We start from the raw sequence: 6,976 nt of genomic DNA on the forward strand, positions 1-6,976 counted from the left end.
AAGTACGAGAGAAATTTTGGCAAATGTGTTGGTATAAATTACTATGGCCCTACAGCTAGTAATAGAAATATACATTTTGGTTGCCTTACAGAACGGTGGAGGCTTTGTACCTCAGTGACTGCTGATGTGGCTGGAAAGACTGCTAAGATGCAGGGAGAGGCAGCACACACTTCTGATGTAAGGGAGACATTGAGACTCCACGAACTCTGAAAAAAGAACAAAATTATGATGTTTAAAGCATGGATGTAAATTAGTGTTCTTACATATGAGGGGATATATAAAGTACCGGGCATTGGGAAATTTTATTTCAGGACAGCGTGTTAATTAAGGGGACCTTTAAATTGTCTCCACATATACATGACATGTACAGTACATATGTCGTCACATCTAATTCCCAACACACAAGAAAACAACTCAAAGACAAAAATTTGCGCCCTGCGATTTAACTCTAAATTTAATGTAGTGCAAAGCGTTAGAATTCATCAGCAAAATCGATGTGGATCTATCCGTCCCTAACAATATTTTCCTCACTTGTATTGAGCGAGAATTCAGTGGTTTAATAAATATTTTAACACAATCTATATTTCTTCGATTTGTCTTGGGTATCATTAGCTGCCAACGATTTGACTGTTACGTATTGCCAAGACAATCTAGCCATAGAACCCCCTCAAATTTCCTCTTTTGCATCAACACATGAATCATTTACCTGATTAAGAAGATTCTATGAACATCCGTGCAGTTCTCATCGTGGAAGTTGTTGAATTTTGATGTCGGTTTTCGATGTAAATAGTTGCAAAAAATCTGCTTTTTCACCACACACATGTGGAACACACGATGCCCGCGCTCAGAAAGAAAATGGCCGCGGGGAGAAAAGGGGTTCATCAACCTCGTTCCCAGGGGTGATCAATCTCGCCGCACCATTTTTCCCAGCATGCCTTGCTCGACGTGCATGCGCGTGACGTAGTACGAACGGCATCCTTTTATTTGCCTAAATTTGAAAAAATCATACGGGGTAAGGCCAGCACTTTTATCAACTTTTGCCTATTTTTTTAGGTGCAATGTTGTGTTCTTAATGATGAAGTAGACATTTCAAAAGCCACTTTTATTAAACAGAAACCAATAATAATATTTGAAGCAATAATATTAGGAAGTTATTATCTTTTATTTTTACTTGAAAGTTGGGGCGAAACTTGAAAAACTTTAAGGGGTAAAGTCCCGCATTTTTTATCAAATATAGCCTTACGATTTTTTTTCGAGGGAAAAGTTCACAAGGTTTTTTTTCGAGCAAAAAGTTCACATGGCTATGATTTTTTTTTTCGAGCGAAAAGTTCACAAGGCTTTATGATTTTTTCTAGCAAAAAGTTCACAGGGCTATATATAGCCTTGTGATTTCTCGTAGATTGAAAAGTTGTAGCCTTGTGAACACATTCAAAAATTGACGTTCACAAGGCCTTGTGAACATGCTTGGGCGAAATTTGACAAGTTCACGAGGCCTATAGCCTTGTGAACATGGTCGGGCAAAATTTGACTTTTGTTTTGCTCAAATTTTTAGAGCCTTGCGATTTTATCCAAATTTGCTCAATGAGCCCAAAAATTCCACAAGACTATTCATAGCCATGCGTTTTTATCCAATTTTGCTCAGATTGTACCAAAAATTTCCACAAGACTTGCGTTGGTATCATATTTTGACCCAAAATTCCACAAGACTATATCCTTGCGTTATCCAACTTAGCTAAAATTGTGCCAACTAATTCCACAAGACTATATATAGCCTTGTGTTTTTATACGTTTTTCTCAAAATGTGCCCAAAAATTTCACGAGACTATAGACTTGCGTTTTTATCCAACTTTGCTCAAATTGTGCCGAAACATTCCACAAGCCTTGTATATTTGTCCATTTTTGCTCAAATTGTGCCCAAAAGTTCCACACAACTATAGCCTGGCGTTTTTATCAAACTTTGCTCAAATTGTGCCCAAAAATTCCACAAGACTATAGACTTGCGTTTTTATCCAACTTTGCTCAAATTGTGCCAAAACGTTCCACAAGCCTTGTATATTTGTCCATTTTTGCTCAAATTGTGCCCAAATATTCCTCAAGACTATGTAGCTTGGCGTTTTTATCCAAATTTGCTCAAATTGTGCCCAAAAAATTCCACAAGACTATAGCCTTGCGTTTTTATCCAACTTTGCTCAAATTGTGCCAAAACATTCCACAAGCCTTGCCTTTTTTATTCAACTTTGCTCAAATTGTGCCCAAAAATTCTCCAAGACTATAGCCTTGCGTTTTTGTCCAACTTTGCGCAAATTGTGCCAAAACGTTCCACAAGCCTTGCGTTTCTATAAAAAAAAATTTTTTTAAATGTGCCCAAAAGTTCCACAAGACCATAGCCTGGCGTTTTTATCCAACTTTGCTCAAATTGTGCCCAAATATTCTCCAAGACTAGGTCTCGTATATTTATAATTTTTTTCTCAAATTGTGCCCAAAAGTTCCACAAGACTATATATAGCCTGGCTTTTTTATCCAACTTTGCTTAAATTTTGCCCAAATATTCCTCAAGACTATAGACTTGCGTTTTTATCCAACTTTGCTCAAATTGTGCCAAAACATTCCACGAGACTATAGACTTTATTCAACTTTGCTCAAATTGTGCCCAACAATTTTCCGTAACTATAGCCTGGCGTTTTTATCCAATTTTGCTCAAATTTTGCCCCAAAATTCCTCAAGACTATAAACTTGCGTTTTTATCCAACTTTGCTCAAATTGTGCCAAAACATTCCACAAGCCTTGCCTTTTTTATTCAACTTTGCTCAAATTGTGCCCAAAAATTCTCCAAGACTACAGCCTGGCGTTTTTCAATTGTGCCCAAAAATTCCTCAAGACTATATAGTCTGGCGTTTTTATCCAACTTTGCTCAAATTGTGCCCAAAAATTCTCCAAGACTATTATAGCCTTGCGTATTTATCCAACTTTGCTCAAATGTTTCCCAAAAATTCCACTTCGTATTTTTCCAATTATGCCTAAAATGTTGCCATGTGTCTGTATCAAATTGTGAGTGTTATTCTATATGTTCACGAATAAAGGCTGATGCTATTTACGGACAAGTCAACTATTAGTTAATTCGTCAACTCGAAACTGTTGTCTCATTAATTGTCTCATTATCTACTTGGCCGCCATGTTTTCCCACAATGAAATAAATTGGGTGTGTATTAATTTAATTGGAGTTTCCTTGCGCAAAATGACTTGCTAAAAGCAATATACGCACCCAATTGTACTGTGGGCAAAAATGACAGCCCGAGGGTCCCACCGGGATACGGTGGGCCCTCAATATTTAAGTTTGGGGGGGGGGGGGGGGGTAGGGTTAAGGCAAATTAAACACAAGTTACAAGGAGAGTCATGTCCAATTATTTTTTTATTGAAAAAGTTTGGCAAAAACAAGCAGTTTCGTGCAAACACCTGTGCCTGTCGGTGGACCCCCTTGGCCACCTAGAACTTGTGATGATTTAAAGGCCCAGGTGCAATGGTAGTTATGTTTTATGTTCAGTGAAGTTCAATAAGATGTACTCCTAGTGTCTACGTCAATAATGTCTCACAAAATGTAAACGAGCTAAAATGTAAACGAGCTAAAATTGAATCCTGCGCTTTGTTTTTTAGACGCAAGTGTTGAGCAGAAAGTAGTTTTGCTTGCTTAAATGAACTGATGCCCTCAAGGGCCAAAGATTTCACCGATTGTTGTCTAGCAAACAAGCTGCACTGGTGGTGCCCAGAGATTTCGAGGCTAATTGTTCAAATGGGATTCGAACTCAACAGATGTTGACGACTTCTGTCCAGACGATGATGTGCTGGTCGGAGAAACAAGTTCTAATGACCACTAATTTCCCCCTTGCTAACAAAGTTTATGAGTGTTTAAAACACTACATATGTCTCAACCAAAATCTCAGAGAAAAACACTTGACATATTCACAAAAACGTCACATTTTTTTAACAGTTTAAGTACGGTGAATAGTGATGTTTTCTCACAACATGCTTGCCAATAAATGATAATAAAGATGACATTGGATTAATATAACTTCTACCATCCTAAATAGAACCAACTATGACCATAATGGCCAAACATTTCAACACGGCTAAGATTGAACAAGATCTAAAGTATTTGATTTACTTTGTTGCAGACCACTGTAACTAATGACGAAGTAGAAAATCGGAATGTTATAACAAAGTTAGCAGACGCGTATTCACAAAAGAATAGGGGGAAAAAAGAATCAATTTAGAATACAACTGTTTCCAAAATTGACGTTTTAAAAGGGATGCTTTTACTAGGCTTGCATTTACCATTTTTGGACTGGCAGAAAGAGGAATAAATAAATTAACTTGTGACGTTTAATTCCCCCTCAAGTTATAATGTAATCAAATGAGGGACTATGATACAAATTAGGGCACAACTGTTTCCTAAATTGCTGTCTTGTGTTGAATACTTTGACTTTGATTACATTAACATTGACCTTGCAAATAGGAAAAAAGGACTAAATAAAATTAGGAACAAATTTCTTTGCAACTTAGAAACAACTGTTTCCTAAATTGTAAACTGAAGCTTTTGAAAGGAATACTTCCATTGTGTTTGCACCTATAGTGACCTTACAGTACGACAAAACGTGTGTACAACTAATTTCCCCTCAAATTACTATCTAATAAGGCGAAGGACTAAAGTAAAACTCTTGGCAATTTTGGGCACAACTGTTGCCTAAATTGAAGGTTTTTAAAAGGAATACTCAACACACAAAGGAAGTGTGAGCAACTCAGAGTAACACAAGGGAAAGTGTCTGAACTCAACACACAAATGAAGTGATGAGCAACTCGGAGTAACACAAGGGAAAGTGTCTAAACTCAACACACAAAAGGAAATGATGAGCAACTCTGAGAAACACAAGGGAAAGTGTCTGTACTCAACACACAAAGAAATGTGGAAACTCATGCAGAGTAACACAAGGGAAAGTGTCTGTACTCAACACACACACGAAGTGGAGCAACTCAGAGTAACACAGGGAAAGTGTCTGTACTCAACACACAAAGGAAGTGTGAGCAACTAAAAGTTACACAGGGGAAAGTATCTGTATCAACACACAAAGAAATGTGAGAAACTCATGCAGAGTTACACAAGGAAAAGTGTATGTACTCATCAACACACAAAGTGTGAGCAACTCAGAAAACACAGGGGAAAGTGTCTGTATTCAACAAACAGGAAGTGTGAGCAACCCAGAGTTACTCAGGGGAAAGTGTCTGCACTCAACACACAAAGGAAGTGTGAGCAACTCGGAAAACACAGGGGAAAGTGTATGTAATCAACACACATGAAGTGTGAGCAACCCAGAGTAAAACACAGGAAACTTTGCACTCAACTCACAGGAAGTGCGAGCAACTCATCAGAGTTATTCAAGGGGAAAGTGTCTGCACTCAACACACAAAGGAAGTGTGAGCAACTCAGAGTAACACGGGGGAAGATGTCTGTACTCAAAACACTAAGAAATTGTGAGTGACTCAGGGTTCTGTGGTAAAATACTTATCCTAGAATAAGATTTAGTTTGGACTTAACTTTCATTAGAATTTTTCTATGTATGCTGCGTTAAAAATAAAATAGTTGGACAAAGTGTGATTTTAAAAACCATGGTCTTAGATAAGTTGCCAATGTCTCTATAAGTTTTAGAGAACTTTTATGATACTTTCTGTTCGGCAGTGCTTGGCAAACTAAATCTGTGATCTCCTGCAGTAATTTGCCCTTGACAATGACCAGACCCTAAGAACCTTGACATAGACCTGACCTTTGACCTCTTCTAAAAACAACCAATTCAAAAGAAACTACAAACTATAGTTACCCAATGTCATCTTTGGTATCAAAAGGCAATAAAGTTGATGTTCTTACTAGGATATTTTGGATGTGAAGTGGCATGACCAAGCAGAACATGTTTCTCCAGCCCTCATATCATCAACTGGATAGAAGTCCTCATCATCCACCGGGTCCAGATTCCTTTGGCTCAAGCAAAGACATCTCTTGGCACCTTTGATGATCATGAAAGATCCCCAGTACAAACCTGTTTATTCAAAAACAAAAGATTGACGTGACCAATAAAAGGATAAATAATAAGGGCCCTCATCCCGACGTCTTGAGAGATCGACCAGAATGTTTTAGGGACCAACCACTGCCTTCCAGCTCAGGCCCTAGTATGAATGCATGCTTCAAAAAATGCTCGCTCTAGCTCGTGAAATTGTGTGTAAGGCATTACACTAGTGAAGGAGAACACTAGTTGTGCATCTAAAAGAATTTCACTGAACAAAGAACATACCATCCATTGCACCTGGGCCGGGCCCTAAGGACCACCACTTGTTCCAGGCAGCCGAGGGGGTCCACAAACAGACACAGGTGTTTGCACAACTCTGTGAGTTTTTCAAAGGGTTTGGATGAGGCCCTAACATACATTCATCAAAATGAGTTGCTCCTACACAACGAGTCCATGTTTTATATCTTAAAAAATTCATTAAAAAACCCTGATCCGAAACAAACAAAATTGAAGAAACGCAAAAACAAAATGATGTTTTCCCGAAAATACTATTAAACGAAAAAACAAATATTGCAATTCATTTTGTTAGAAATGTCCTCATCTGTGCAAGATACTGACATTTCCACAGTTTTGATGCCATGTTTGGTCATTAAAACAAATGGCTTTGCTTGCAAGAAAATTCATCCCTTTTTGAAAATTTTACTAAGATTTCCACAGTTGTTTTTAATGTTTGGTCATTGAAACAAAGTTAATGGCTTCAGTTGCGAAAAAAGGCATTAATTTGTTAAAGTTTCACTCTTTTAAATGGTCTCGCTTGTAAGTAGGAGCAGCTCGTACATTTGACTGAAATAATTCAAAGACATATGATTCAGAATTGAGCATAGTCAAAATTTGTCCGTACTCAACACACAAAGGAATTAAGTGTG

The sequence above is a fragment of the Asterias rubens genome, chromosome 12 (genome assembly GCF_902459465.1).
Source record: "Asterias rubens chromosome 12, eAstRub1.3, whole genome shotgun sequence".
Classification (NCBI taxonomy): domain Eukaryota; kingdom Metazoa; phylum Echinodermata; class Asteroidea; order Forcipulatida; family Asteriidae; genus Asterias; species Asterias rubens.